At 41.4% G+C, this 25,001-nt stretch overlaps 2 non-coding genes and 1 pseudogene across 2 annotated transcripts; all 3 read right to left on the reverse strand.

Moving 5' to 3' along the window:
- Positions 1-343: 343 nt before the first annotated feature.
- On the reverse strand, positions 344-473 carry LOC136332384 (small nucleolar RNA SNORA30/SNORA37 family). The gene has a single exon (XR_010730653.1). It is a non-coding gene; the product is annotated as a small nucleolar RNA SNORA30/SNORA37 family (small nucleolar RNA).
- A 1,362-nt stretch (positions 474-1,835) lies between these two features.
- TRNAG-GCC (transfer RNA glycine (anticodon GCC)) lies at positions 1,836-1,911 on the reverse strand. The gene has a single exon. It is a non-coding gene; the product is annotated as a tRNA-Gly (tRNA).
- Positions 1,912-2,653: 742 nt separating this feature from the next.
- On the reverse strand, positions 2,654-18,213 carry LOC136329998 (peptidyl-prolyl cis-trans isomerase A-like; annotated as a pseudogene).
- Between the last annotated feature and the right edge of the window lie 6,788 nt (positions 18,214-25,001).

Here is a 25,001-nt window from a genome sequence, read left to right on the forward strand (position 1 = left end):
TTACTCCCAGAGGCATATAGAAGACCAGAACACCTTGTGCGTTTGGCAATATTGCTTATTTATCTGACTATAATAGAGGCTCATTATTTTCTAGATCAAAATGTGACAAACATTCTGATAAAGAGAGAAAAGGTAGTTTTTAAAAGCCATTTGGAGTTATATATAATTTTTTCAATTCCTGAAATTCACTTTGATATAAAATTTGAAATATTAATAAATGCCACCTGATGACATTTAAATTAGCATATGAAATACGTGCTGTAGATAGTAAACATGTGATTCAAAAATACACTTAATAAACCTAACCTTTATTTTCTGATCAAATTTTTTTTTTTCTTCTTTTCTCTGTTCTGTTGAGTGACAGCTGCCACTGGCACAGGCCCAGGGCAAGGATGCAATCAAGGCTTTTGTTTCAGCTACCAGCTACCAAGTCCTGGCCCCACTGTCTCGAGGAGGACCTGTGAAAGTGCTAGGTGATCAAATATTTTTTTTTTTTTTTTTTAGTATTTTTTTTAATTTTTTCATTTAATTTTTTATTTATTTATTTATTTTTTATTCATTTTTAGAGAGGAGAGAGAGAGGGAGAGAGAGAGGAGAGAGAGATGGGGGGAGGAGCTGGAAGCATCAACTCCCACATGTGCCTTGACCAGGCAAGCCCAGGGTTTCGAACCGGCGACCTCAGCATTTCCAGGTCAACGCTTTATCCACTGCGCCACCACAGGTCAGGCTGATCAAATATTTTTATAAGTAAAACTTTTTTAGCTTACCTGTTTAATTATGGTGGGATATATATTCACAGGGGATAGTTGTACCCATATTACCTGGCAACATTATGTCACTTTATGTTTGAATTTTTATTCTTCTGTGCTGCTTTTAGTCTATTTAATATATACTTTGTTTTTGAAAAGAATGCTGTTTATCATAATTATTCTTGTGGAACTACATACTGTATTAAGTAAAACTATTTTTTTTTTTTTTTTGTATTTTTCTGAAGCTGGAAACGGGGAGAGACAGTCAGGCAGACTCCCGCATGCGCCCAACCGGGATCCACCCGGCACGCCCACCAGGGGCAATGCTCTGCCCACCAGGGGGCGATGCTCTGCTCCTCTGGGGCATCACTCTGCCACGACCAGAGCCACTCCAGCGCCTGGGGCAGAGGCCAAGGAGCCATCCCCAGCACCCGGGCCATCTTTTCTCCAATGGAGCCTTGGCTGCGGGAGGGGAAGAGAGAGACAGAGAGGAAGGAGGGGGGGGGTGGAGAAGCAAATGGGCACTTCTCCTATGTGTCCTGGCCGGGAATTGAACCCGGTCCCCCACACGCCAGGCTGATGCTCTACCGCTGAGCCAACCGGCCAGGGCCAAGTGAAACAATTTCTAAAATGCATATATTCTGTATACAGTGCTATGTTACCTGATTTCTTTTTTTTTTAAGTTTTTTTAACTTGCATTTTAGTGTACTTGATTAAGGAACGTATAATATATTGTCAGGTAGTCTGATATAGATGGTTAAGCTATGCTGTGTGTGTGTGTGTGTGTGTGTGTGTGTGTGTGTGTGTATTTTTTTCTGAAGTTGGAAACGGGGAAGCAGTCAGACAGACTCCCGCATGCGCCCAAATGGGATCCACCTGACACGCCCACCAGAGGGCGACGCTCTGCCCATCTGGGGCGTTGCTCTGTTGCAACCAGAGCCATTCTAGCACCTGGGGCAGAGGCCATAGAACCATCCCCAGTGCCCTGGCCAACTTTGCTCCAATGGAGCCTTGGCTGCGGGAAGAGAGAGACAGAGAGGAAGGAGAGGGGGAGGGGTGGAGAAGCAGGTAGGTGCTTCTCCTGTGTGTCCTGGCCGGGAATTGAACCCGGGACTCCTGCATGGCAGGCCGACGCTCTACCACTGAGCCAACTGGCCAGGGCTAAGCTATGCTTTAAATCTATAAAATTATGTTTATATAAAAAATGAATTAAAAAATCACTCTGCAGCTGTCACAGGTCAAATATTTTTAATAAAGAAGATATAGTTAGTTGTTTATTTCTAAAGCATCTCCTCACACTTCATGGTTTGAGATTATTATTAAAATGAATATAACATATATATTATGTATACATATAGTATACATATAAATTTATGTGTGTGCATATATGTAAACATATTGTGTATACATATATATGTACATATATATTTTAATTGTTTAGTTTTGATTTTATAATCATAAACTTTGTAATCCCACTAGACTTGGAAGGAGTGAGGGAAATATGGAACCCAATTAACTATAGTGAGAGCATGAAGATTATAGAACATTCCAAGCAGATGGGGGTGAAGGAGTGCTCCCCTAAGCTATAAAAGTAATGGTCTGGTGTTTACCGTATTTCCCCACGTATAAAAGGCATCTTAATTTTGGGGCCTGAAATTTGAAAAAAAAAGAATGCATTACATAAAGTTATTGAACTCAAGTTTTATTCATCATAAAATTCATACAACTCATCACTGTCAAAACTCCCATCCATTAGCTTGTCCTCATCTGTGTCTGATGACTAATCAGTGTCCCAACCACAGTATAAGACGCACCCAGTTTTCAGACCCCAAATTTTTCGGGGGGGGGAAAAAGTGCATCTTATACATGGGGAAATATGGTAAGATAAAACATAAGGAAATTTATTAGAATTGTCCACAGCCAGCAATGGTGAACTTCTCATTGGTCTTCCTGGACCCAAAGGCGCCATGACTATTACAATATCCATGTCGCCTTTCACCTGGTCCAAGACCACATGCTTGCCATCCAACCACTCAGTCTTGGCAGTGAAGATGAAAAACTGGAAACAGTTTGCCATGGACAAGATGCCAGGACCCATATGCTTCAGGATAAATTATCATCAACAAATATCTCCCCATAGATGGGCTTGCCGCCTGTGCTGTTGTGGCATGCGAAGTCATCACCCTGGCACATAAATCTCAGAATAATTATGTGAAAACAGGACTTCTGTAATTAAACCTTTTCTCCCCAGTACTCAGAGCATGAATGTTTTCTGCTGTCTTTGGGACTTGGTCTGATAACAGCTCGAGGGAGAAGTGGCCCCAGGGCTTGTCTTCCACAGGATGTCAAAGAGCACAGTGGGGTTCACCACGGCTGGGCGCAGACAACAACAGGAGGCAGCGTCTGCAAGGTGCTGTGATTATATAACAAACTGAACTATCTATTCATGGAAGGCAAGGGATTTCTATTATTTTTCATATTTGTACCTTTCATGGTAGCTCATACACACAAATATCAAGTAAGTATTTGTTGAATAAATAACTATAAGTGCATGCTTTTGTATGATACTGAATATAAACAATGTATCCCTAGATTTATTTTTACAGAAAGGGAAATCATAGCTTTTTATTTTGCATTATATTTCATTTATAAATTTTTAGTTATAGCTGTTTATTTAAAACGTGTTATATCTTTCTTTGAAAAACATTACAGTGACCCAAATTTCCAATGACTTTAGATGTGTTTTTACAGGAATATTTTTTTTTTTTAAATGCCATATGGCTATAGTATTTTATTTATTTATTTATTTATTTTCATTTTTCTGAAGCTGGAAACAGGGAGAGACAGTCAGACAGACTCCCGCATGCGCCCGACCGGGATCCACCCGGCACGCCCACCATGGGGCCACGCTCTGCCCACCAGGGGGCGATGCTCCGCCCATCCTGGGCGTCACCATGTTGGTGACCAGAGCCACTCTAGCGCCTGAGGCAGAGGCCACAGAGCCATCCCCAGCGCCCGGGCCATCTTTGCTCCAATGGAGCCTTGGCTGCGGGAGGGGAAGAGAGAGACAGAGAGGAAAGTGCAGCGGAGGGGTGGAGAAGCAAATGGGCGCTTCTCCTGTGTGCCCTGGCCGGGAATCGAACCTGGGTCCTCCGCACGCTAGGCCGACGCTCTACCACTGAGCCAACCGGCCAGGGCTTTTACAGGAATATTTAAGAGCCCTTGATACTGAGGAGCCCTGAGGAGCCACTGCACCACCTCACCCACAGGTGTTGTAAAGTACCAAAAGCTACAGAATCAATATTAATATTTTAATAGACTTAAAGAACATTTTATTAATTTGGGTTAAGGTGTGCAGAGAAATTTTGTGAATAATCTCTGTACTGTGTGATTGGCATAAAACCAGGATGGCCTTGGCATTGTATTGTAAATGCAAAGGGAAGGAAAACATGGATTCTCTGACATTCCACCACACCTGTGGGGAAAGGAGTGAATGGCTAGCCTGGTGCAGGAAGAGAAAAACCAAAATAAACCTTTTCTTATAGTAATGAGCCATTTACGGGCATTTGACTCCAGGAAAACTACCTCTCCCATGTGAATGCATGTAGTTAAGATGTGTGACTCTGGACAAAGAGATGGCGGATAAACATTAGAAAATATAGTAATGTTTTTTAATATGTAAAGAGACATTTTTCTATCATTGTGTTAACTTATAAATTTTGTTTTCTCCAAAATGATGTATGGCTTGCAAATTGAACATGGTCCTATCATGTTAAAGGGCATATGACTATAACCAATAGTGGTAAAGGGCACCTAATTGCAATTTTTGCTTCTGTACTTCCCCCTTGCAAAACTATAAAAACTAAGTAGAACAAAGGGCCAACATGCTCTCCCTCAGATTTCTGTCAGAGTTGCCGCCGTTTGGCCAAGTTAGACAATAAAGCTTTGGTGTGGAATTGATGAAATTTGTTTGTGTCTTCAATGTTTCGAGTCCCTCCGGATTAGGCTTAACAATACAGATCGGTGTCTCCGGGCTCCTGTTTCCACATTGCAGTCATTAAATGTTTTCAAGTATGATCAATATTTTTTGAAAGTCTCTAAATTTCGTTTGTAAAATTGCATGCTTGGATTGTGGTGTAATTATGCTCTCATATGATGAGACACATTTTAACTCTTCCCTATGACTACATACAAAGAAAAGAAAGATATCTACATTAAAAGGTGAGGCATTCTTTCTTTAAGGAAATATTCCTTTTATTTTTATGTTAAAGCTATATAGGCATAAAGCATCTTTAAACACCTTTCTTCTTTCTCAGAGCCCACTGTCAAACAGGCCCTTTCCTGAAACACTTGCCCCTCCGCCCACCCCTGCGTTCCCCGCCCCAGGGCCAGGCACTCGCCTCTCCAGAGCTCTGCCCACCCCTGCGTTCCCCGCCCCAGGGCCAGACCTCTCCAGAGCTCTGCCCAACCCTGCGTTCCCTGCCCCAGGGCCGGGCACTCACCTCTCCAGAGCTCCGCCCACCCCTGCGTTCCCTGCCCCAGGGCCAGGCACTCACCTCTCCAGAGCTCTCGGAGCAGCTCCCTGCTGGGCCTTTCTGACAGTCACTAATCTTGCTCCCTCCTTCTCCACTGCAGCCAGAGTGATTTTTCTAATGGAAGAATGATCATATCTCCATCATGCTTATATTTTCCAATGGGCCCCTGAAACCTGATCACAAAACCCACATTTCTTAGATGAGCTTTCAAAGCCTTTTTGGGCTGGAGCCCTCTCCACATCTCTCTCTCTGTGCATGCTCTGTCCTCCAGGTAGACTGAACTATCTTCTGGTGAGTGAACACATGGCCCCTTAGCCTCGTACACATGCTGCTCCTCTAGTCTCCAGTGTGTGACATTGTACCTTCTGCATGCCCTACTTCCTGCTTTCTTGCCTGGAAACACCTACTCACTCCTCAAGACTTCAGCATCACCACCTCTATGAGGACCTCCCTGATCCATGAGAGTAAGTTCCCTCTGTTGGCCCTTGTAGCATCTTCCCTGTGCCCAACACAATTACAGTGCTGACAAACTTGATTGTAATCCCTTTATGGATTGGTGTGTAGATTGAGATATTTTTTTCCCCATGAGGTGATAAGATTCTTGAATGTAAGAAGCATACCTTGCCCTATCAGTATTTCTAGTGCCTGAGGCATACTAGGTATTTACAGAAAGTGAGTGTGTTTGAATAAAATCTATCCTGTAAAATCTATCCTGGAGTATCATGGTCTGAATTAGTTTTTGCTGCTGTGGACAAAATGCAGTTTGTTCCTCACCAGGAGGTGTCGCCCTAGCTCTACATTTTCAGCACATTTTTTGACTTTTCAGCTTTGCTCTAACATGTTAATTGGGTTGTTATGGGAAGGAGATGATAATTTAGGCACTGTTTACAGAATAAAACTGATTTAACCTTCAGTTTTTCTGTGAACATTTTTTTTTTTGCAAATGTAGTGTTCTAACTGAAATTGCCAAAGTAAAAAAGAAAGATTTCAAGTTTGAAAGATGATTAGAGCAAAATAAAAATTCAAGATAGGACATCAGGTGAAGAACACAGGAAAAATGCAAAACCAACACCTCAGAATGGTAATGGCACAATAATAGCTAAAGCCACACAACTGTTGCTATCTTACAAGCAAAATGCAAATTGTGTTTGGTATTTGAGCAAAAGCACTGAAAGGAAAAATAAAGCCCAGAATGAAATGGGCTTTGTTTGTATGTTGTCTTTAACTTTGAAAAGCTCAAGATCCCAAATAAAGAAGTTTTAATCATGGACCTAAGAACATCATGCTTATAACATATTTTAAACAGAATGAGGAGAAAGAGAGGCGTAAACAGAAAAGGAAACACAAGGAGATGATAAATGATCCTTGAAGGTATGAAGACACACAGTGAAGAAAATTTAAAGCCAGAAAGTGGCCAGGTACACATTCCTGAATACTTGCAGCTTAGAGCAGTAAAGAAAATAGGCCCGTGGAATCAGAAAATCTGGGTTATGAATGCTAAACTCCACTAGCTGTGTGACCTACGGCTTTCCAGATCTGACCTCTCAGATGGTCTGTCTTTTCAAACGTAAAATAAAGCCTATCTGCAAATGGAGTTGTGAGGGTCAAATGAAATAATACATGTAAACACCCTTTGTATTCTTCAAAATACTATAATAACATGGAATAGTATTAGAGGAGGAAAATGAAGGTAGCATTTGTTGAGCATTTACCCTGTGGCAAGTAAGTGCCGGCACTTGACATCAAAACATCTATTATTTCCAACGGACAAGACTCTCTCCTAGACAATCACACCTCCCTCCTTCCTGTAGCCCCTCTTTTTCTTAGCCCTGTCACCATGTTCCAATAAATAACTCTCACTGTGGAAATTATAGATATTACTATCCATTCTTTAACATTGCAGGATCTTCATGAAGGGTGAGCTTTATTGAAACCGGTAGTTTTCAGCTTTAGCTGCGTGGTGGTAGTGGAGAGCTAGAATTAGTACTTCTAAGGAAGCCTTGGATGTGTTTGCCAACTAATTCCTAGTGGAAGTGTTCTTTTGAAGGAAAAAGATGTAAAAGAATTGGTCATTAGGTCAAGATCACATATATCTCTTAGTCCCTTTTTCAGATAGCTGAATGAGGCTCTTCTTTAAATTCAAAAGTTTCTTTATTGAAGTTCTGGAAAATGCCACTTTGAGTCAACAGGAATAACCTTGTTCTGGGTGTGTTCTTCATTAATGTTTACTAAATAAGTTAAGGTTAGTCCCTATCCCTGGCAATATAAACAATCAATATTTCTAAGCTTATTAATGTCAATACATACACAGAATTATAAAGTTGTCTAGTAGTTTGTAATTTCCATGTCAGAAATAATTGGATTTGAACAGGCAAAATATGTTTTCTTGCATGTACATACTTTTATATGCATTGAAGTCAAGAGTGTTATTTTTCTGATGGAATTTACCTGTGCTGGCTGAGAAATGAGTAGTACAAATGAAATGTTGAAAGAGAGACAGTAAATTCCAAGGTTTTATTCAGCTTCCAGTATAGAAAGCGAATCTTACAGCTGTGTATGTCTTCAAATTTTTTTTTTTTTTTGAGAGTGCCTGAGGAAGGTAGGTAGACAGGGAAGTTTAAAATTTTTTTAAAGACTTTATTCATTTTAGAGAGGAGAGAGAGAGAGAGAGAAGCGGGAGGAGCAGAAAGCTTCAACCCCCATATGTGCCTTGATCAGGCAAGCCCAGGGTTTTGAACCAGCGATCTCAGCATTCCAGGTCGACACTTTATCCACTGCGCCACCACAGGTCAGGCTATGTCTTCAATTTTATCCTAACATTCTCTCTTTTTATTTGTCTTTGGCTTTTATATTGACTATCAAACTTTTATATAGAAATTAAAGTTTTTATCCTACAAAATTTGTAGATTTTTGGATCAGTATCACACAAACATTATCAGAATATTAGCAATCTATACCATAGATTGTAACTGCCATAGATTTTCTTGTGCACTTTTGCAAAACTTCATTATTTCTATGGCTGTTTAACTGAGACTATTGCCAATTACTAAAAAGGCAGGTCAATTATGTCCATGGCTGATGAGTAGCTCTGTTCCTCGACAAGGTTACCAGTACTGCTATTTGATGTTTTATACACAGTGGAATTAATGTCATTCCAGAAGGTAATGGTAATGAACTAAATTTTATATCCACAAAGGAGACTGGACAGCAGGGCAGTCTTGCACTTTGGTCTTTATCTGTAATCAGATGCTTTATCACCACAAATCCTGTCTGTCAAGTTCCCTCAAATAAGCTGGATTTATTAGTACAGGTTGTTACTCCTTGTTCGGATAATGAGCTCCACTACTGGTGGTTGCTCAAAGAACCACAGAAAACAAAGCAGAGGACCTGTCATTAGACAGCAGACTACATAGGCAGTGGGAATTGAATATGGCTTTTAACGCCACACCATTGATGGTAATTTTTGGTTGCTTGCCTGATTTGCCTGAGGCAACTAAAAACATCACCTTAGGCCAATTCAGGCTAATTGTCAGCCTATGCAGTGATGCCAAATTTGAGAAATGATTGACAACTGGATTTATACACTCAGATGTGTGACCCTCTAGTTCATAGTCATTAGCATCCAGTCACTCAGTCAGGGCCAGCCTGCCCCAAAGACATTAGTGGAGGCCAGCCTTCTGATGAGACGAGAGCTCTGGGGGGAGCAGCAGCGTGTTCTCGCCCAGGTGTTCATGGTTCTTGTTGCATCATTGACCATCCCTGCACAGGAAAAGCTGGATAGCTTAGGGCCTACTGATGACCTTGTTCATCCCCATTTGTGTGCAGGGGCGGTTCAGGCTGGACGCCATCTGGCCTGAGTTGGCCAGCCATTTCATCATGTAGCCTCTGCATGATGATGGATTTCTCTGAATAGCTGAATGAGTTGAGCATTCCCTAAGTAAGTAAAATAAAAAACAAAAACAATGTATAAGCTCTGATGTTGCTTATCACGTTCCTTCTCAATTGAGAAAAGTATTAAGTCTGTCTCTCTGTGACTTATCTAGAATTTTAGGGAACACACATAATTATAAAATCAATTATTATCATATCTGCATATTATACCTACTGCCTTTACAATCTAACCACATCTCAAACTCTGTTCTTTCTACATTTATTCTTAAAAAAATTTTTTTTGTGTGCTTCTAGGGTTCTGTTGTTTAATCAAACTTGTACCAAAGCTAAAATCAATATGAATGAACTGTCAGACCACCCATCTAAAAACAGCGCTGATGTTAGATGTGCTGTTGCCTGAAGGGTTTTAATTTAGTTGGGGAAAGACACTTAAAATTATATAGAAAAATATGACTTTTCATCCAATCTGAGAAACAAACATCAAGGAGTTAAAGCATTCTCCAGGGCCTCCTGGTGGTGATCCCCAGCTTCCATCTTTGCTGAATTTTCTAAGATCTCTGCTGCTTCCAAAGAATGCCTTTCTTTCTCTTCAAACTTGGCCTTGAGAACTTTCATTTACCCTTTGGGGAAAATCTGCCCCCTACCCACAGGGGCAGGAATTGCCGGAAAATGCAGTGGTCTTCCCAAATCTGTTACTCCTTAAAGAAAAGAACACCCAGGAGCTCCAGCAGGACAGTGCAAGGTGACCTCTGGCCTTTCAAATCCTGCAGAGCAATCACACATAGGGAATCACCCTAGTGGAGCCTTTTTTAGATTTTCCCACCAGTGTATAGCTGTTCATCCTTTTTTTTTTTTTTTTTTTTTTTTGAGAGTTAGAGACAGTAAGGGGGTGGAGGAGAGAGATAAGATGTATCAACGTGTAGTTGATTCACTTTAGTTGTTTACTGATTGCTTCTCATGTGTGCCTTGATGGGCGTGGGGGCTCAAGCCGAGTCAGTGACTCCTCGTTTGAGCCAGTGACCTTTGGGCTCAAGCTAGCAACCTTGGGATCATGTTGATGATCCCATGCTCAAAGTAGTGACCCTGTGCCCAAGCTGACAAGCCCACACTCTAGCCAATGACCTTGGGGCTTCCAACCAGGACCCTAAGCATTCTGGGCTGATGCTCAACCCACTGTACCACCACCAGTCAGGCTATTCACCCTTTTCTTTATCTTCAGTTGCCCAGTAGATATCTGCTGGCTCACCAGGAGGCATAAATGCATGCATGGGCTTCCCACCCACCTTACTCTAAAGGATGAGCCTTTCTTTTCAGAACAAAGTTCTAATCTGCAGTCACAGGCTAGAAGCCAGTAGGCAGAATTCTAAATGCAGGTAATTTTTGTTGGGCCTTCATAGTGTTCTAAAAGTTAGAAAATGTAACCAAAATCATCTTTAAAAAATTTTTTTAGCCCTGGCCAGTTGACCCAATGGTAGAACATCAATCCAGGATGTGGATGTCCCAGGTTTGATTCCTGGTTGGGGCACACATGCAAAGCAACCATGTTTTTCCACTCCTTCTCTTCCCCCTTCTTTCTATTTCTCTTTCTTCCCCTCCTGCAGCCATGGCTCAATTGGTTCAAGCGCATCAGCCCATGAGCTGAGGATGGCTCTGTGGAAGCTCTGATTCAGGTGCTAAAAATAGCTCAGTTGTGAGCATGGCCCCAGATAGGCAGACCATTGGCCCCAGATGGGGGTTGCCAGGTAGATCCTGGTCAAGGTGCATGTGGGAGTTTGTCTCTCTATCTCGCCTTCTCTCACTTAGAAAAGAATAAAAAAATATTATTTTTATTTTTAGCTTCTTTGAAAAAAAGCTGTGGCCATTGTAGAAGGCATTTTTAGAAGGCAACAAATAGCTGGGCCCAAGATCATGGCTTTTTAGGCAAGCATGTGATCTCTGCTACAGGCCTGTCATTCCCTAGTGTCTTATATTCCTCTTCCTCCTTTGGGTTTTTGACTCCTGGTTAAAGACTATAAGAAGGCAGAAAAATATTCCAGATTGGACGCGGGAAAACTCATTTGTATACAGAGCAATGCTAAGTTCTTTATTATCACTTCTCTCAAATATTCTCATTCTTTTCAAGTTATTATTATTGGATCTTCCAGGAATAAAAAATAAAATATGTCTTTAACCAAACTATATATTCTCTGTGGCTTTTGTTTAGCTACTTAAGATTTGAAAACAACTTTAACCCTTTGAGTAGTGAGTTTCTTTTTATGCTTGCTGACCCCTGGGAGTGAATATTTTTTCAAAAAATGAAATTAGTTCCAGTTCCAGTTTTATGAACTTAAAATCATGTTTCTTTGATAACCAATTTATGGAAACAAGAAAAACATACATTTACCTTTTTTTAATGTTGCATTACACATTTTTAAAATAAAAAATTTTGTTATCTGGATGGTCAGGAGGCACGAGGATATAGATTAATGTTCGTACTACTCAAAGGGTTAAAATTGTCACATGTGAGGACTGCATCAAGTACGTATTGCAAGGCCTCAATCTCCTTCCATCAGGGAGGTGAGGACATCTCCTTCCTCCAGGGCTGGTGGAGGTTCAGAGGGAATGTCACAGTCTCTATACCTATAAATATCATATACTCAGGGTTAGAGTTTTCTAGAAGAAGCCTTATAATCAATTTATTTCAATATAATTCTGTACAAAGATCTTTAGAATGTTTGAGCATTTCTAGAGATAAAGAACTTTACCATCAAACACTGTCTGTAAAGCCAGTAACCACAGCCACCATCACAGCCGCCTGGCCCATGCAGGTTCGCATTTGATTCGGACAGATGGTAATGAAACAAGGGAGCCAAGAACTGGTGGGCTATTAGCTTTAATCCTAGCTCGCACCAGGCGGGCAAGAAATACACACAGTGGGAAAACACTTCCCTTTCCATTCAGGGCTCCCAAAGCCACTGACTCATCCGAGTATTCCTAGAATCAAAGGTTTCTACCTCATCAGCCTTATTCACCTCTGTTCCCCATCTCCTTCTCTCTGCACAAACTCTGCACAAACTGGCTTCTTCTTTAGCACTCTACCATCTTGGCTGCTTCTCCTCTGCAATGCTAATTTCAGGAACTGAGAGAGAGAGAGAGAGAGCCCCTGGTCTCCCTTATTTTATAGTGTAGAAATTAAAGCCTTTAAGCCAGTATACTAATAAGGAAGTCTCTGATATAAAGCCACTTATTTGAGGCATAAATGGGATTCCTTATAAGAGTGCACCACCACACATCATGCAACAGTCAAGGGTGTGGGGAAAAGCCTAGTGTTGAGAAGATCTTAGTATTAAAAGGGTGGGAAAGGCTTAGTCTAAAAACTAAGCCTTAGGCTATAAGGACCCTGCCTGCTTACAGCCTGTCCCCCACACCCAATGCAAACTATAAGCGAGCAAACATATACATCATATTTGCAAACTTATTTGACCCACACTGCCCTTTTCATTTTTGGACACATCCTCTATAATATAGGTGTAAAGTGTTTCCGTTCTCATAGAATTGTTGCAAAAAGATTTGTAATTGTTGCTTGGTTCTGGAAAGTTTTCACTTTACTGAGCCAAAAATCATTTCATAACTTCTAATGATCTCCCACGAAACTTCTCAGTCTTTTCTCTCTTTTGCATAAAATCCTTTCAAATATTCAATGCCATTGATACTTTCCAGAGTCCTATCATATTTAGTTTAGACAGCACCAATTATTTCATTGGTGTAAAGCCAGAAGCCACGGCCACTATCACAGCCACCTGGCCCATGCAGGTTCGCATTGGATTCGGACAGTCGGTAAAGAAACAATGGAGCCAAAAACTGATGAGCCATCAACTTTAATCCTAGCTTGCACCTGGCGGGCAAGTAAAAATACACACTGGGCTTCAAAACCCACTCACATTCAGTGCTCACAAAGCTACTGACTTATCCGAGTTTCCTAGAATCAAAGGTTTCAAGCTCACCAGACTTTATTCACCTCTGTTCCCCATCTCCTTCCTTCTCCTTGCACAAACTCTGCACAAACTGGCTTCTCACTCAGCACTCCACCATCTTGGCTGCTTCTCCTGGCCTCCTCCACATGGCCTTACTCTGCTCTCCTCTCTGCTCTCTCCTCTAATGATAATCTCAGGAACCAAGAGAGCAAGCTCCCACCCTGTCCCCACTTTATAGCGTAGAAACCAAAACCTTCAATTCAATATACAAACAGGGAAGTCTCCAACACAAAGCCACCCAGCTGGGGCATAATGGGATTGTACCACCCCACATCAAAAAGGGTGGGAAAGGCTTAATCCCAAAACCAAGCCCCAGGCTACAAGGATTCTGCCTGCCCACAGCCCGCCCCCAACACATATTAATATCACCTGGGCAATGGCCTCCACATGGGCAGTGCCATCTTTAACAAAGTGAGCATAATACATTTTATCCGCCCAACAATTGGTCTCTTCTAGGATATGGAATCTAGCATGCTCACCATTTTAATAAACTGATACTTGATATTGCACTTTTAAATTGTAGGGAATCACCCATTTAACCTTGAACCCTCTATGCTTTGGATTGGGGAATTTCAGTTAAAAGCCCTGAGTGAATGTCTCTTGGATGCAAACACCAAGAAAGTGTGAATGAGTGACCTTTGTGCAGACAAAAAGGAATGCATGTAAATGGGCTTTAGAAAATTAGCCTAGAGGTTCTAGATTACCCGTTCCTTTGTGCTTGTTAATTAGCAAAAGAAAGGAATGTACTGACCAATTTAGCTCCTTTTCTAGCAAAAATGGCCATTAATCATTGTCCCCCTTTCTCCTGATCTCCCTCCCTTGTAATCCTGTTACCTCTGTTCTGCTTCTGACAATAAAACCTAAGGGAGAAGGAGATTCAAGAGGTATCCTTTGCCTCCCTTGGCAGACCTCCCTCTCTCTTACTCTTGACATCAGTTTGTGTCTTGAGTAGGTTTTTCCCACATGGCACTAGTAGTTCCCAGCGGGCTGGTGTTCTACATTAAATGTAATTCTTTTATTTTAGAATGTTAAATGTAATACTCAGAAGTAAATAAAAATGCCTTTTTGTCGGTCAAATAAGTTTGCAAATATGATATATATGTTTGCCTGCTTATAGTTTGCATTGAATATGGGGGTCAGGCTGTAAGCAAGCAGGGTCTTTATAGCCTAAGGCTTAGTTTTAAGATTAAGCCTTTCCTGCCCTTTTAATACTAAGATCTTTTCAAAACTAAGCTTCTCCCCACACCCTTGACTGTTACATGATGTGGGATAGTGAACTCTCATGAGGAATCTTATTTATGCTTCAGATAAGTGACTTTGTATCAGAGACTTCCTTGTTTATATATTGGATTAAAAGTTTTGATTTCTACACTATAAAATGGGACAGAGGAGCTCATGCTGGAAGAGAGCAGAGAAAGACCACATGGAGGAGAGGAGAAGCAGCCAAGATGGTGGAATGCTGAAGGAGAAGCCAGTTTGTGCAGAGTTTGTGTAGAGAGAAGGAGATGGGAAACAGAGGTGAATAGGCTGGTGAGGTAAAAAAAACCTTTGATTCTAGGAATCTCGGATAACTCAGTGGCTTTGGGAGCCCTGAATGGAAAAGGAAGCGTTTTCCACCGTGTGTATTTCTTGCCCGCCAGGTGCAAGCTAGGATGAAAGCTAATGGCCCACCAGTTCTTGGCTCCGTTGTTTCATTACCATCTGTCCAAAGCAAATGCAAACCTGCATGGGCCAGACGGCTGTGATGGTGGCTGTGGCTACTGGCCTCACACTTTTCCTATCTTAATTTCAGCAGAGATCTCATAGGCAGAGAATATAGCATGGGTGGCAATAGGGCTGTCAGTTGCAGAACTGCAGGGGCACCATTCACATCATGATCTATGTGAGCAGTCCACCCAGGAGCTGCGGATGCTGAGCATAGCCTGTGTATCGCACGTAGACAGCCCAGCCATACCCTAGAGAGAGGGGCTGGAAACACAGGCAGGATATGCATCGTTTATCACTCACTACCAGACAAAGAGGAAGAAGCTGGTGGTGAGGATTTCACTGAAGAGAGTTGTAAATGTATTGATTTCTCTGTTTCCACATCTACCGGCCATGGATGAGAGGGAACACTTCTCCCTTACCTTGAATCAAATGAAGAGAGCTTTCAGAACTCAACTCAGAGAGCTTGGACTTTGCTTCTGAATTTGGAGAATGCAGTGACTAATATGTACCTGAGGTATAACTCTATCACTGTTCCCAATGTGATCAGATCAAGCTCATCTTGTATGTCTAAGATTGTAAATCAGCATCACAATTGGTGTTTTTAGTTGTCATGTCTCAAAATTGCCTTATATTGAGTTTCCAAGAAACTACCTGGGTGTATGGTCAGTAGCTGTGGCCACCATCATAGCCATCTAGCTCATGCAAGTTTAGGTTCACGATGATTTGGACAGATTGTAAAGAAACAGTGGAGCCAAAAACTGGTGAGTCATTTTCCTTTATTCTAGACTTGTACTGGCCAACGAGTGAAAAACAAACACACGGGCACCAAAACCCATTCTTTCCAATTCTTTCCTAGAATCAAAGGCTTCCACCTCTGTTTGCCTTCATTTTGGCTGCCTCCTCCCCTCCAACCACCTGGCCTCCCTGCCCTGCTACAACATGGGCTCCTCCGCCCTACCACAGCGCAGTTTCCTCTCCAAAATGGCCTCCTACCTCCTCCTTTTAAAACTTTTTGGCACAAATGTCCTTCCCCAACACACATACACACATTAGCATAACCAAGCCCCTTTCCAAGCTTGAAAGGCAATTAGCTGTATCACGTGAGAGCATCATCACATGAGAATAGCAGCCATTTTTAACAATAAGAGTGAGAAAAAACCAGAAAATACAAATTTTACAACTCATTTGCCCAACACTGGGTAGATATCTTGATATTTATATAAAAAAATAATATTTTGAGGCTAACTAAGATTCAACGTGTTGCAGAGACAGCACTACTAAATGTGGATCGAGATTGCTCTGGTTTGTGTCTTGTCTACTTCGTTGGCCAACCCAGTAATCTCTCTGTGCCTCAATTCTCTCATCCGTACCCTGAGAATAATAACACCTCCCCACCTCAAATGTGTGTGGGTGGGTAGCACATTGGGGAAACTCGATAAATTCTGGCTCCTTTATGCTACCTTGATGACATTCTCGATTTGTGCTTTTGCTTACCCTCAGACCCCTGAAGGGGACAGTAGAACACAGCAGCTGACTGCCATTGCTAAGAAGGTGTCGCCGCTTATAAGCATGTAACGTGAGCAAATCACTTCCTTGCTTCTCAGCACCTTTCCCTGTAAAAAGGGGGAATAACATTTGAGTGTAAGATGAATATGACATTTAAAGCATTTAGCACAAAGCCTGGCACACAGGATGTATTCATTTTATATATGTATTTGTCATTGCTGCTGCTGCAACTATAGAAGGGTTTCTTTATTTGCTTTGATAGCAAGGCCTATCACTGTCCTCCTGGAATCTGAACAAAAAATCCTTTGAAATAAGTTTAACCACTGTGCTTACTCTGGGGACAACTGAAGCAACTTTAATTTATTCAGTCTGAAAATGAGTAGCTATGAGGTGGAGGTACGGGGAGAAACAGCCGCAGGATGCCTTCTTGACTGGCACTCATTTGTTTGGACCCATATTTCCTTCAAAATTCACCTGCCAATTCCTCTGAGCTATATCCCCCTTCACATTCTAGGTGTTCAGACCAGGTTGCCTGAAGGGGAAGGTTACTTTAATTCTATCATTTTCATTTCTTCCATCAGCTTCTCCTTTCACCAATTTACCTAAAGAGGAGTTGCTCCCCTCATGGGTTCCAGTGAATCCACTCCCCTGCTGGTCCCTCTGCTAGTACCACATTGTTCCTCATCTTCCTTTCTGTCATCTATGTTCCCTGCTGTGCTGCTTCCCACTATGTCCCTGGGCTGTTGGGGACAAGTTGCAAAGGAGCTAAGTTGCAAAGAGATGGGGAAAAGTAAGATTAAGCTTGTTCTGGAAAAGATTTGAGATTTGAGATATAATAGTATTTAACAAGCTTTTAACAGTTAAGAGCTTCTTGTGTACTGAAAAAGAAAAATATTAGAAACCTAATGTTTTGAAAAAGACAATTTTTATTCCAGGGTGATAACAAATGGTGTCTTCCTATGGGAAAGCCAAATGTGTCATAGTAAGATGACCCATTATAAATTCTGATAAAAACAAACAAATAAAAAATAAACTATTTTTTTATTTAATTGGGGCCATTTTGCCTTATGCAAATATATTATTTCTTCTAGACTTGTTGAAATCCTGAGCATAGCTTGCAAACTCATATGATTACCTTAATAAACCCTTGGGAGTCGGCAACCTTAGATTAGGGATTGCTGGGTCTGGCTTTAACTGGAATCATTAAAATCAAATCAGTTAGTGAGATAGATGCTATTTATAATAAAGAAGATAATGATTTAAAACTCTATATTATTTGTTTCCTTTTTCCTTATTTTTAATTATTAAGATATTTATCTTAATTACTAATATGTTGCAATGGAGATCTCACTTATTAACAGCTGAATTAGCTGCTTTTAGGGAAGGAGGTAAAATTAAGAGCTCTGGCTCAGAATGATCTGGTTCTTCTGATCACTAGCTTGACCTTTATTTAACTAGTGAACCTCTTTAGGGCTTAATTTTATCATCTGTAACAAGATCAATAACACCTATCTTATTAGATTGGCATGCGGAGGAAATATAATGTACAGCTAGAAAAGGTATTGACCGGCATAATATGAACAGTTATTAAAGTGTGGTTACTATTTGGAGGATGACCAAGTTACCATTTTCTGAAGCCCTTCTCATTTTCTGATGGGAAAACGGAGGGTTGGAGATTGTCAGCAGCTTTCCCAAAGTCGAATAGCTGTTACTAATCACCGGACGCCAGTGTTGCAAAAGTTTGTTCCTCATCTGAGTTCCCGTCCGTCGTGGGTTTGAAGGGGGCTCTGACTGGGAGGACAGCACCACCATCTGGAATGTTGGTGATTGCTGGGGCCAGGGAAAGTAAGAGGGACAATCTTGCAGAAGCCCTTAAAAGCATCTACCCAGAAGTGACACCTATGATTTTTCACTCTTATGTCACTGGCCAGAATATTTTCTATGGCCATGCCTAACTTCAAGGTGATAGAGAGGTGCAAGCCTCTCCCATCACCTAAAGTGGGGAAGGACCACATGTTGGTGGATAGCAACACCTTCCAAGGTGACAGAGTTCTGGTTCAAACCCAGGTCTCTGATTTGCATGTGGGCAAAATAGGGGAGCCGGAGCCTGTAACCTCTTCTTAAAATAGTTCTTTACCACATGGCCTGATTTGTGTATCTGAACAAAATTCTCACAATTCGAGTACCACATATGTGTAAACCACTCAAATCTAAGGGCAAAGTCATGATGTCAATCAAAATGAAGGGGATTTATGGATTTCCCACTTTTTTTAAATGATGAATAATTGAAACTAAGTTCCTTCCATTTAAGATTTTGCCTCTTGCTCTGTCACTTATTTTGGCTTTTAAGTCAGTAAAGCTGTCTTTCTCCTCTTGATTTCTTTTCCCCAATTGCTAAATGCTTTTCCATACCACGGCACTCTCCAGTGTTACCAGCTGTGCTCTGCCCCTCCCTCCCGCCTGCTTACAACAGGTGAAATAGCTTCAGTGGCTGTGTGTGACCATGGAACACATTGGAGGAACAAAGCTATGATATTTAGTGCTTCTGTTTCTAATGGTGCGCAGTGTCAGTTCATCAGCGCACTTCTGTGTTCCCACCTGACTGACCATTTAGCTTAGGGATAAACGTTCCTATGGTGACAGCTAGACTCCAGTGCAGACAGTAAACCCTGTCTTGAGTCCTCCTCCTCAACCCAAAAGAGGGATCTGATGTGGACTTTATTACATGTTTACAAAACTGTCCATGTCTCAAGGAATCACCAGATTCTTTCCCCCAAAATCAATATGTAGAGCTCAGGAGCTCATGGCTTTGCTGTTTTAATCTGCTTACCTATTGATTTATTTTCACTGCTTTGGTTTTTTCCTGCAGTTGGCTGGTGGGTAATTTCTCCAACTTTCATTCCAGGGTAGTGTTTTCCCCTTTGTATTTTCTTTGATGCTTGATCCACACTCCCATTTCTTTTATCCTAATAGCAAAGTCTCATTAGTTCAGATTCTATGATCACTCCAACAATGATGAAACTTTTCTTTAACCTTCGAGCTCTTAGGGAGTCAAGGTTGGCTATGTAATTATTACTGAAAGCACACTCAAGCTCCATTAGGGGTGGTTATTTATATGAAACTAATGTGTTAATTACTGACAAATTTTAAATCAATATCTACCTCCCAAGGACCTAATCAGGTAACACTTCCTTAATCCAGTTTGAATTACAATATGAATTTGTAAGTAATAAAAGCTATGTTTTTATTTACAAATTGATACTAAAGTTCAGAGAGTTTATTTGATGAGCTTGACTATCACTAACTCCCAGATGAACAATCACAGTCTTCTGCTCAAAGCCACACAGCTCTTCAAGTCAAGTTTAGAGGTGCAATGTTTTTGTCTATATGATCAAGTCCAAGTGCTGACAGTCCTCCTGCACTGTTTCCTTCTAACTGGAGAAGAAGAAAAGGGATAATTCAGTCAGCTGTTGTTTACAGTGCCAGAATGCTTGAAGACCAGGGCTGTTCTGCTTTCATGGAAGAGCCAAGTACAGTGTCATTGAAACCAAATGGAGCTGTAAAACTTTTTAGGAAGGGTTGCTCTTGAGGGCTAGAGAGTGTGAAGTATTCTATTTATTCTGTCAGAAAACACAGGTGTGGTAATCCATAAAATTCATGTGCTTCAGTTTCTTTTCCCTGGCCACATTATTGAGTCACTGTGCACAGGGAATTTTAGCAGGAGAAGAGTTGGTAGAACTGAGAACAACTTTCCCTGAGATGAGTGACCTTACCGCTATTACCGTCTGCATTTGAGGTTATCCTGCCTTACCTCTGGAAACTGGGAAGGAAGAGAGAATAATGTTTAAAAGTGTGGGTTCAGAGATCATGGAAAGTGGGATTTAGATCTCAGCTGTGCGTCTTGGTAGCTGGTATTTAACTTCTCTGAGCCTCAGTTTCTTATCTGTAAAATAGGGATAAAAATAACACTCACCTTATAGTTGTGAGGATGCAGGGAGTGACGTGCTTAGCTCAGCGCCTGGTATGTAGTAGGGTGAATGAAGAGTATCTGGTATTAGGCCAGGTGGAGCATCTGTGGAGTTCTGAGTACTCCGAGTTTCTCTCTGTTTCTCATGGGGACCATAGTGTCAGACATTTATAGCCGCTGAGGAAATGCTGGGTCAAGTCAGCATGCCCAGTCTCCATTGCATTGGGTCATTGCAATGGCTGTCTCAGCTCCTCTCCCCAGTGGTGGGATTCAAATAATTTAACAACCGGTCGTCTGCCCTAAAGATACTTTTAAGTATAAAAAATATGATGTACTAAAAGGTAGTTTATTATTTCATGCATTTAATAGTTAAATAAGAACAATAAAAGAGGGACACAAAATTAAATTATGTTATGAGTTTTAAAATATTAATGAAAAATATTAAATAACGCCTAACAAGAAACAAGAAAATTGTTATTTAAGACATTTCCATCTTGCTTCTTGATTGGCATCCTCACTTGAAATTTTCTTCCCTTTTATCCAAGCATCATTGGCTGTGTGATTTATCCTTAACCATCTTTTCACTTTCCTTTAGAGGTAGGGGCTTAGAATACACTGTTGTGCAGATAAACATTAAAAAAGTAAGGAATGTAAATTTTTAAATTTCAGGTTGGGTGGCTGCCCAGGCGCCCACCTTAAAGAGAATCCCAATTACAAGTGCCATTTTAACAACCAGTTTGCCAAACTCAACAAAAAAGTAGGTATTGGTTCTGTTGAACTGGTGCGAACCAGCTGAGTCCCACCACTGCCTCTCTCCCAATTCAATGCCTACAGTTTGGAAAGCATTTTTGGCTAATGGTGGATAATCATAGACATGGTGAGCTCGTTAACATGTAACAAATTCACTCATGTGTAGGTGGGGCCAGAGCCAGAGAAATAATTATTTGTGACAATTATGCACCTTCTTCACATTCTGTCTTCCAACTGAAGTGTCCAGGAAAATATGAATTGCACTTCCTCTTTTTTTTTTGTTATTCAGTGAGATGAGGAGAGGCAGAGAGACAGACTCCTGCATGCGCCCATGATTGGGACTCACCTGGCAAGTCCTTTTGGGGGTGATACTCTGCCCATCTGGGGCATTGCTCCATTGCACAGCAACCGGGCTCTTCTTAGTGCCTGAGGTAGAGGCCATGGAGCAATCCTCAGCACCTGGGGCCAACTTGCTCCAATCTAGCAATGACTTCAGGAGGGTAAAAGAGAGAGAAAGAAAGAGAAGTGAGAGGGGAAAGGATGGAGAAGCAAATGGTTGCTTCACCTGCATGCCCTGATGAGGAAATGAACTCAGGACATCCACACAGCAGACCAACACTCCACCACTGAGCCAACTAACTAGGGCCTGCATTGCATTTCTGTTATCATTTATTCAATGAATACCTATTAAATAGTTTCATTCATGGCTATTGGATTGGCACTGAAGAAAAAAGCAGAAACTTAGTCTGGGGTTAGAGGAAGTAAGATGTGCATGCAAACAACACCATATATGATGTGCTGTATGAGAAGGAGGTGACCCCACTGCAGTGATTTGACCCACCAGAGCCCTATTCAAATCCCATTTCCTTAATGGAGCTCTCATCTCCTATCTCTTCTCCCTATCCTCCTCTTTCTTTTTTTCTGTTTCAAATCACAATCTCCCTTAATGTGTTTGGGCCACAGAAACCAGGACAGGGTCTACAGACACAAAAAGAGTCTATTATCAGCTTCAGAGGCTAAAATGGGGAGGTTGTGGCCTGGGGAAATGTCTTGCCTTGCCCTGAACCCCATCTACCAGGCCATCTCCTACATGTGTCTTAAGGCTCCTCTTCAGCATTGTCCCTTCTGTGAGTTTTTCTCTGACTCTCATGGACAAACCTTTTAGGTTAGAAATGAGGAATGTATTTATCAGTAACATAATAATTTAAAAACAATAGAAACACAAATATTCTTATTCTCCTTCCTGAATTATTAATGCTTATCACTCCTGCCCCCCCCCCCCCCCACACACACAGCCTGTATGTTTCTCTCTTGCCTTTCTCTTCTTGATCATATCCAGTTTCTTCCCTCTGCTGATATAGAACCCCTGGGAGAAGATGACAAGGAATAATCAGGGTGTCCAGGCTAGAGGAAATAATAATGTCATTAGTGAGAAGTAATGTTCAGCATCACAGAGTGAGTATGTGGCTGGAATTGGTTGGGGGGTGTTGGTAGTATAGGAAAATCAGTCAGGGGTACCTCTGCATTGCACCACACACATACTTCCTTCAGAGCACCTATCACTTTACTCTGTCATTCTCTGTCTGCAAGTCTGTATAGACTCAGGCTTGGCGGCAGACCGGAATTCCATTCATCTTTGAGACCTCAGGCAGAGTAAATACCAATGATTTTCCATGGCCACTAAAGAAGTCCATTGACATTCCCATTCCAACTGCTGTGTCTGCAGATGCTACCCAACTCAGAAATGAGAATAGAAGGGCTTGGAGAAACCTTGCCTATCCTGATTACTGATTACTCAGAACTCTAAATCAGGGATGACCCTTTGAGTGCGTCACTCTACCAACTGCACATGCCCTCTCAGCCTCTCCTGTACCTCATACCATGGGTGACTAAATGACTCACTGGAATTAAGCTAATTAGAAAACTTTATCACAGAAGGCTGGAAAACATTTTTTTATTTTTTAATTTTAGTGAGGCGGAGAGGCAGAGAGACAAACTCTTGCATGTGTCCCATTTGAGATCCACCCAGAAAGCCCACTAGGAGGCAATGCTCTGCCCATCTGGGGTCATTGCTCCATTGTTCAGGAACTGAACCATTCTTTTTTGTTTTAGTGCCTGAAGCAGAGGCCACCAGAGCTATCCTCAGTGCCCAAGGCCAACTCTCTCAAACCAATCTAGCCATGACTGTGGGAGGGCAAGAGAGAAAGAGAGAGAGAGAGAAGGAGAAAGGGGTTGGGGAGGGGTGGAGAAGCAGATGGTTGATTCTCTTATGTGCTCTGACTGGGAATCAACTCTGGGCACCCACATGCCACAGCTAACATTCTACCATTGAGCCAAACAGTCAGGGCCAAAGAAAGTACACTTGTCTCCTTTGAGCCAAAATCGAACCAGTGACCTAAGGATGATTTGTGATGTAGGAATCAACTACAGCCCTCCGCTCTACCAGCTGAGCTATGGAATGAACGTGGGAAACAATTCAGTTTGGCATTAAATCCCTGTACATTTGCTCTTCAATCTTCAGCCTCTCAATGCTACAGCTCTGAGTTACCCAAGCTAATGTCAGAGGATGTCAGGTATTAGGAAGCGCCCTTGTAAACTTAACACACATAATTACGTCATTTTGGAATTCTTAGTTACCTCCTTTCTACAGGGGTTTGATGTGGTGTTGATAAAAGAAGGAAGCCCTGGAGGCACATCAAATCATTATGCATGTCTGTTATTTCTAAGGAGAAAGTCTTCATGACTTGATCCTTATCTGTATGAGAAAGATAAACCCATAGGGACACTTACTTCTCTCATCTTTGTACTCATCCTTTCATTCACTTATTGAACACTTACTCTGTGAAAGGCACTGTGATAGGTGCTGGGGACAAAAGGCTAAAAGATGTATCTGCAAAGCCTAGGAGGGCAAATGATCTCTCTGATTGCAGTGTCCACAGAAGGCCACTAGTCAACAAACTTTTTCTGTAAAGGTCCAGATGGTAAATATTTTGGATTTTTGAGGACCATCAGGTTACTGTTGCAACTACTCAGTTCCACCTTTGTAGCACCAATGCAGCCACAGAGAATTCATAAACAAATGAGTATGGCTGTGTTCCAATAAAATTTTATTTATGGATAATAAAATGTGAATTTCATGAAATTTTCATGTATCATATAATATTATTCGCCAACTTTTTTCTCCAACCAATTACAACTGCAGCAACCATTGTTAGCTTGTGCACTGTACAGAAAGAGGCAGAGGGTTAGGTTTGGCCTCTTTGGCGTAGATTTCTCACCCCCGACCTAGGAAATGTCACTGGCAGGTTAGACAATGTGTGATTCCTAAGTCTAGCTCCTGTTGAATCACAGTGGAGATCCAATCAGCATCGTAGAAGTAAGCCTTGTCTTTTTTTCCCTCCTTCCTCTACTAATCTCCTGTCCTGCAAACCTCAACTCCACAGGTCTTTCTAAAAAATAGTAATCTTTTTATAAATTGATGATACTACCAAGGACATCTGGGGACTTGTTTTCCTGGGAGAAAATGAAAATGACTCCAATGTCTATTTGGTCTCTGAAACAGTTTATTTTTTATTTTTTTTCCTTTTCCTATCTCCATACTAGAAATTAACATAAAAACTCCTTCTGGCTAAATTCCCAATACATTTTCACAGTGAGCATTTTCAGAAGTGAAAATTAGTAGCTTCCTTGCAGTTTTCATCAGGGATGTGAAATTGTGCAGCTCGCAGGGGTGGAGAACTCAGACCCCATTTATGAATTAATGCATGCTGCCAAGAGTACATCACTGTCTGTGGAGTGCCAGGGATTCGCTTCTACAGAATCCTGAGCATCTAAATAGTGTATTTTAATTTCTTTTCTCATTCCACCAGTGAGAGAATATTGT

Source organism: Saccopteryx bilineata, chromosome 3 (assembly GCF_036850765.1).
Source record: "Saccopteryx bilineata isolate mSacBil1 chromosome 3, mSacBil1_pri_phased_curated, whole genome shotgun sequence".
NCBI lineage: Eukaryota > Metazoa > Chordata > Mammalia > Chiroptera > Emballonuridae > Saccopteryx > Saccopteryx bilineata.